The sequence below is a fragment of the Oncorhynchus clarkii genome, chromosome 5 (genome assembly GCF_045791955.1).
Source record: "Oncorhynchus clarkii lewisi isolate Uvic-CL-2024 chromosome 5, UVic_Ocla_1.0, whole genome shotgun sequence".
Classification (NCBI taxonomy): Eukaryota; Metazoa; Chordata; class Actinopteri; order Salmoniformes; family Salmonidae; genus Oncorhynchus; species Oncorhynchus clarkii.
In genome coordinates, this window is record NC_092151.1 from 42,238,028 (window position 1) to 42,246,674 (window position 8,647).

Here is an 8,647-nt window from a genome sequence, read left to right on the forward strand (position 1 = left end):
AATGAATTTTAAGTGAAATAATCTGTCTGTAAACAGTTGTAAGAAAAATTACTTGTCATGCACAAAGTAGATGTCCTAACCGACTTGCCAAAACTATAGTTTGTTAACAAGAAATTTGTGGAGTGGTTAAAAAACAAGTTTTAATGACTCCAACCTAATTGTATGCAAACTTCCGACTTCAACTGTATGTGTCGCAATGTTCAAGGCTATAATAAGATATTTTATCTAACTGGGTGTATACAAGGCTCAATAAAATACTCTAGTGCAGCACCAACTTCCCTGGACCTAAAGACCACTGGACCCCGGACGCCACTGAACCCTGTGCACTTTTAAGGGATACTTTGGGATTTTGACAACGAGGCCCTTAATATTTTTGTTCAGTGTAGATAAATGCAACAATGTCAGATTTTGAGTTACAGTGAATTGAAATAAATTACCTACTAATCTATGGATATCACGACTGGGAATACAGATATGCATCTGTTGGTCAGAGATAAGTTTGGGGTATGGATCAGAAAACCAGTCAGTATCTGGTGTGACCACCATTTGCCTCATGCAGCGTGACACCTCTCCTTTGCATAGAGTTGATCATGCTGGCCTGTGGAACATTGTCCCACTCCTCTTCAATGGCTGTGCAAAGTTGGAACACGCTGTCGTACACGTTGATCCAGAGCATCCCAAACATGCTCAATGGATGACGTGTCTGAGTACGCAGGCCATGGAAGAACTGGGACATTTTCAGCTTCCAGGAATTGTATACAGACCCTTGTGACATGGGGCTGTGCATTATCATGCTGAAACATGAGGTGATGGTGGTATGGAACATTTGATCTTTTATTTCAGCTCATGAAACATGGGACCAACACTTTTTACATGTTGTGTTTATATTCTTGTTCAGTGTACCCCCCCCAAAAGACCGATTGCCTTGTGGATACTATTTTTATGTCTCTGTTATAGTATGAAGGAAGTTAGTTTATTTTGCAAGTCTGCACTAGTGTTAGCGTAATGACTGCAGATACCCATAGACTTCCAGTTGTTGCACTAACTAGTTAGCAATTGCGCTAGCGCTAATTTCCTTCAAACCGGACACAGACACGAAAATGGAATCCACGAGTTCATCTGACTCTGGGGAAGTAGATAAAGGGCCTCATTGCCAAACTCTCAAAGTATCCCTTTAAGCTCTCACCTCTATCTATGCACTGCAATGGCTTCCCTTTTACTACTACCAGTATGACAGCAGTGGGCAACACTGTACTTATTCTATAGCTGGAGGACAGCTGATATCTCCAGGAGTGATAAGTATAAGTATAATTTTTGTATATCTGTTGTCTAGTACTTTCTTTTTGCGAGCTAGGGCCATCTATTTTATTAAGTGTTGCCTGTCCTCCCAACATTTTGGTGTGTGAACAGCTGACTGCTCATAACTTGCAGATGATTGTTGACACATCAACCAGGTTTGGTAATCAGTGGCTGTACTGGAGGGGGAGTTGTAACCTGCCTAAATGACTACCGACCTGTAGCACTCATGTCTTTAGCTATGAAATGCTTTGAAACTCACATCAACACCATCATCCCAGAAACCCTAGACCCACTCCAATTCGCATACCGCCCCAACAGATCCACAGATGATGCAATCGTTATTGCACTCCACACTGCCCTTTCCCACACGTTCAACACCATAGTGCCCTTCAAGCTCATCTAAGGACCCTGGGACTAAACACCTCCCTCTGCAACTGGATCCTGGATTTCCTGATGGTGGTAAGGGTAGGCAACAACACATCTGCCATGCTGATCCTCAACACGGGGGCCCCTCAGGGTTGCGTGCTTAGTCCCCTCCTGTGTTCCCTGTTCGCCCACGACTGCACGGCCAAGCACGACTCCAACACCATTAAGTTTGCCAACAACACAACAGTGGTAGAACTGATCACCAACAACAATGAGGCCGCCTATAGCAGGGGTGGGCGATTCCAGACCTCGAGGACCTGATTGATGTCACAGTTTTGCCCCAGCCCCAGTTAACACACCTGACTCCAATAATCACCTAATCATGATCTTCAGTTTAGAATGCAATTAGATTAATTGGCTGTGTTTGCTAGGGATAGTGTGTCACTTTTTCTCCAATCAGGCCCTCAAGGACGGGTGTTTCCCACCCCTGGCCAATGGGGAGGAGTTCAGAGACCTGACCATGTGGTGCAAGGACAAAAACCTCTCCCTCAACGTGATCAAGACGAAGGAGATGATTGTGGACTTACAGGAAAAGGAGGACAGAGTACTCCCCCATTCTCATCGACGGGGCCGTAGTGGAGCAGGTTGAGAGCTTCAAGTTCCTTGGTGTCCATACCACCAACAAACTAACATGGTCCAAGCACACCAAGACAGTTGTGAAGAGGGCATGACAAAACCTATTCCCTATCAGGAGACTGAAAAGATTTGGCATGGATCCTCAAAATGTTCTACAGCTGCACCATCGTGCAGTAAGATGTAAGAACTGGTCCTGTATCCATAAATTATCTCAGAATAGAACATTTGTCATAAGTGCTGAGAATAGAGACATTTTACTCCTACTCTTATGAAATAACAATTCTAGCTATGCATGAAGCCTCTTCAGTCATAAGAGTCACACCTAGTCGACAGATATTTAGGGCATCTCATGAGATGTCCTAACCAGTTAAGAGTTGTCAGCAGGTGTCTTGAGAATAGAAAAAATGCAGTGAGTCAGTGGTTCCATTGCCACATGCAATTGCTTTGGGGTTGTTAAAATGTTTTGATATTTCTAAACTTAGCAAAAAAAGAAATGTCCTTTTTTCAGGACCCTGTCTTTAAAAATAATTCGTAAAAATGTGTCCTTACCAGACATCACCGGCACCATGTCGCCATTGGGCACAAACCCACCGTTGCTGAACCAGACAGGACTGGCAAAAAGTGCTCTTCACTGATGAGTCACGATTTTGTCTCACCAGGGGTGATGGTCGGATTTGCGTTTATCGTCAAAGGAATGAGCGTTAATCCGAGGCCTGTACTCTGGAGCGGAATCGATTTGGTCTGGGGCGGTGGGTCACAGCATCATCGGACTGAGCTTGTTGTCATTGCAGGCAATCTCAATGCTGTGCGTTATAAGGAAGACATCCTCCTCCCTCGTGGTACTCTTCCTGCAGGCTCATCCTGACATGACACTCCAGCATGACAATGCCACCAGCCATACTGCTCGTTCTGTGCATGATTTCCTGCAAGACAGGAATGTCAGTGGCTAGCGAAGAGCCCAGATCTCAATCCCATTGAGCACGTCTGGGACCTGTTGGATCGGAGGGTGAGGGCTAGGGCCATTCCCCAGAAATGTCCGGGAACATGCAGGTGCCTTGGTGGAAGAGTGGGGTAACATCTCACAGCAAGAACTGGAAAATCTGGTGCAGTCCATGAGGAGAAGATGCACTGCAGTACTAAATGCAGCTGGTGGCCACACCAGATACTGACTGTTACTTTTTATTTTGACCCCCCCTTGTTCATTGACACATTATTCAATTTCTGTTAGTCACATGTCTGTGGAACTTGTTCAGTTTATATCTCAGTTGTTGAATCTTGTTATGTTCATACAAATATTTACACATGTTAAGTTTACTGAAAAAAACGCAGTTGACAGTGAAAGAACTTTTCTTTTCTTGCTGAGTTTATATGATCACTCCATAAATAATCTAGACCTACATGCAACAGTATCTCTTGTGTTTGTGACAATGATATCACAAGGCCTATTTCACATGATATGCTTAAATACTTAAAGCCACTAGGCTAATAAATGTGTTTTTCTTGCGATTATTTAATTACCTACAACATGTTATTTCAAGTTATCCATTTGGAGCGCATTCCTAAATTTGGCCAATGGGAGGCATCTAGGGCCTTTGTTAACTTTAATTGTGTTGATGAAAATGACAGCTAGACCTTTCAAACGTTGTATGCAACATTGTATGGAATATTGTCGTCAGGAGACTTGATGCCTACTATGCAAAAGCAATTAAGAGTTATTAAACAAGAGTGCCGAGTCTGTTGATATAAAAGTAATATTGTAAAAATTCTGCTTTTAAACGACCATCAGATTTGGTAAAAAAAAAAAAAGGTTATACATGCCAACTATGGAAAGCTGTTTTAACATATATAAATGTAATTATTAATGTAAATATAATTTTTCAATAAAAAAAGGATTTATCAATGTTAAAAATGTAATTATCAATATCAAAAATGTGGTCAGGACTGTGACTACTAGACCATTCAGGGACACTCAACACCACTGGTGTGTCTTTGGCATTAGGATTTGTGTAATTGTTCCACTGAAAAATAAAACTATCACTAGGTTAGGTTTTCATGGCGGGTTTTCCTCTTAACTTTTTACCTGTCCTTTGCTATCATATTTATTTTGATCTTAACATATACTTTATGTACAAAGTACACTACATGGCCAAAAGTATGTGGACACTTGCTCATCAAACATCTCATTCTAAAATCATGAGAATTCATTTGGAGTTGGTCCCCCCTTTGCTTCAATAACAGCCTCCACTCTTCTGGGAAGGCTTTCCACTAGATGTTGGAACATTGCTGCGGGGACTTGCTCCCATTCAGCCACAAGAGCATTAGGGAGGTCGGGCACAGATGTTGGGCGATTAGGCCTGGCTCGCAGTCGGCGTTCCAATTCATCACCAAAGCTGATCCACGGGTTTGAGGTCAGGGCTCTGTGCAGGCCAGTCAAGTCCTTCCATTCCGATCTTGACAAACCATTTCTGAATGGACCTCTCTTTGTGCACTGGGAATTTGTCATGCTGAAACAGGAAAGGGTCTTCCCCAAACTGTTGCCACAAAGTTTTAAGCATAGAATCGTCTACAACGTCATTGTATCATCTTATGATTAGATAAAGGTGCTCAATGGTGTGAGATTTCTGAAACTGCAAACAAAAAGTTCTGTTAGCATTGCTCCAAGTGAAGTCTTTTTCATTTGGGTTCAAAAACCATCAAGTGCCTGATACCAACAACAGGTCACAAATCAAAGACAGTTGTGTAAACATAGTCATGGCCTTTGCAGTACTGTCACTCGCCAGACAGCTAAACAATTGCTATAAAAAAACTTAGCTAAGGCAGTAACTTAGCTATCTAACTAGTGAACCTGGCTGGATAGCCAACAGGTGCACAGAGAAAGTTCCTTTTTGGGTCTCAACTAACAGGCAGATCTTCTTGATTTTGGTTCAAAAGACATACTGTTAAATTCCTTTCGTAATGGAGATAGGTTTGCGGTTCAATAAATCAATGGAAATCAATGTGGTACTCGATAACTGTCCCAGAGTTCACATGGATGCTGCTGCCCTCGTCGCCATCTTGCATGGCCCCTGACAGCTGCCATAGCTAGTTTGTTTATCATGCAATATGACTACGTTGTACCTGTCTTGACTGCTTCAAACCTGGAGAAGCTAGTTTAGCTAGCTAGCTAGGCTAGTTGGGGCTGGATGCGCTTTCTCGCCCTACACAGTTACAAATAAATGGCTCTTGGTCATTGTAACCTATCCTTCTCCTTTACCTTATAATTACGTCATTTTAATTCCATCTTCCATTGATTAGATATATCCTTATTATCCCACAACAACAAGCTACACGTGCCACACGCCACTCTCCAAAAGAGCAGCAGCATACAGTAAATTGTACAATTTCTCTTTATTTTTCTCTTCTGCAGCAGTTGGGGTCGGAACTGTACGGGTCCTTCCGGATAAGTCAGTTAAAATGACACAGACCTGAGACCTGTGAAAATCATATCAGATCTGAAGACCCGTGACCTGATTTAGAATTTTGGATCTGGACCCACTCGAGTCACGGATCGGGTCCGGGTTGATCCGTGAAGACCTCTTCACTCTCACAGTGGTTGTCTGAAGCGTGCTATAGACTAGAGTTCACAGCTGGCGAATGGCAATGACTCACCGTGGTTGGTTATTCCCCATTTGCAACACTGTAAATAAGCATCATGGCGTCGTCACCATCATTCCTTTGCGGTACTGCAAACTGTCGTGATTACCAGCTGAGAAACTTGTATGAGTTGATTTCATTCCTAGCTCAGAGTTTGCCTGAAGATCATTCGAAAACCTACTCTGAGCTGGGATTCTTTTGTCTTAAAACAGGTTAACAGGATTCACTTTCACAGGTTAACAGGATTCACTTTTCACAGGTTAACAGGATTTTGTTCTGAGATGCTTTGTGGATAGGGCCTTGGCCTAGGGACCACTTCATCCTGCTCAGCAAGCATTACTGGTATTGGTTTGTCTGCGTATCAGGGTCTTTGTTACGGGCCAGCTGCCATTGTCACTTAACTGTGGGTTTATTTTTAGATCCCAAAGTTGCCTTTTGGGATGCCTTTCACGACACTGCAAAGGCTGGTTCTATAAAATAGCCACCAGAAGCAATGGCGGGTTTACATGTCAAGTATCGATGGACATCCCAACACAGTGTTCAGATACTCTGCCTATCAGATGCTGAACAGAAAGCTGGGTTATGTTCATTAGGTACCAAACTTAATAAAACGGACTGAAAATCTGAACTTGTTTAATTAGGAATACTCGTTTTCTGTTGCAAAACGTTTTGGTATGGTGTGCCTGAATTAACGCAACCCTGATGGTGGCACTGGAGCAGTAAATCATTGCGAGTTATAAGGTACGTGGATCAGATGAGTCCATTATCTCGTGGCTACTGGGGTACAATGACAAATGACCTTTGACAGCAATTCTATGAGAGATTGGAAGCGCGGTATTGAATTCTGCTGCAGGTCGGTAGCCTACATACAATAAATCATGTAAATTGATTTGAAATTAAATCGGCATATACCTGTAGCCGGTATATGATTTCATATGATTAGCTAACAAATGAACAGCTGCTCAAGGAGGCCCAAATCTCAGATGTAATTCAATCAGCTTGGGGTTCTATGAATAAGATGTACAGAAGATAATGTATGAGATTGGTATTCCAAAGCATAACTCAAAGTGACATTCTGAAAGGAGACAACGTATTGTAAGACATACCACCTTTATTAAATGCACAGTATTACAAGGAGCATTTCCATTAACTGCAGAGAAGCTACTCTTATGATGCACAAAGCATAGAATTGATTGATAGAATCGACTAATACTTAAGCAGTGGGATTGAATCTGTCGGGAGAAAAAACACACACACACACCGCAGCTCAGGGGTATCACATACAAATGCAAGCATACACTCGGACTCTCACGCGACATCATTCAGACAGCAGGTAAAACGTAATCTGCACAGGGATGAAAAAAAATCTATTATGCTTTTTCCTATTTACAAAATAAATCATTGACACTCCTCCCATCCCAAAATAGATTACATTCAAAAAGGTCCCATCCCTTCTAGATTACATTCAAAATGATACACTATTCATGATGCAAAGTCACAGTTATTCATCTGAAGGAACACCAACAATAAGCTACAGTCAGAGATAGAGACGAGTGCTTGGGGAGTTGAAAATATGGCCTCTGTCCCCATTGGGTCACCTGGTTACTGGATTTGGTCCTTTGACGTTCCAGGTGACCAAGAGTCTATGGCCTTCTCACAGACAGACAGACAGCATCACTCAGTCATAACCTATATGGTCCTTCCATCCGATAGGAAAGTAGAGTGAGCGGGGATATAGGACTCAGAAGATACAGTTGAATGAAATCTCTCCAGTTCCAAAGTAAAAAAACATACAATAATTATTATTATTATTATATGAAATTATGAACAAACACAAATACTGTTTTTTTGTATTTACATATTGCCAATGGCCCATAACACATATTTCTTTAATGTCACACGTTTTGATATGGTACTTGTTTATAACAGAATATACTATAGACCATACTATTAATTTAGACAAATATCAGAACTGTACAGAATGGATTGCAGATTATAGGTGAGAGTATTCAAAGCAGACACACATGACTATAATACAGAACGGACTACATTGCATTACGAAAATTTTCAGACCGCATCACTTTTTCCACATTTTGTTACGTTACAGCCTTATTCCTTAAATATTAAATGAATAAAGCAAATCCTCAATGTACACACAATACCCCGGAAACAGGTTTTTAGAAATGTTTGCAAACTTTTTTTGTTTTTAAATAACAGAAATACCTTATTTACGTAAGTATTCAGAGCCTTTGCTGTGATACTCAAAATTGAGCTCAGGTGCATCCTGTTTGCATTGATTATCCTTGGTTCTACAACTTGATTGGAGTTCACTTGTGGTAAATTCAATTGATTAGATAAGATTTGGATAGGCACACATCTGTCTATGTATCAAGTCCCACAGTTGAAAATGCATGTCAGAGAAAAAACCAAGCCATGAGGTCGAAGGAATTGTCCATAGAGCTCCGAGACAGGATTGTGTCGAGGCACAGATCTGGGGGACGGTGCCAAAAAATGTCTGCAGCATTGAAGGTCCCCAAGAACACAGTGGCCTCCATTCTTAAATGGAATTAGTTTAGAACCACCCAGCTCTTCCTAGAGCTGGCCAAACTGGGCAATCGGGGGAGAAGGGCCTTGGTCAGGGAGATGACCAAGAACCCGATGGTCACTCTGACGGCGCTCCAGAGTTCCTCTGTGGGAATGGGAGAACATTTCA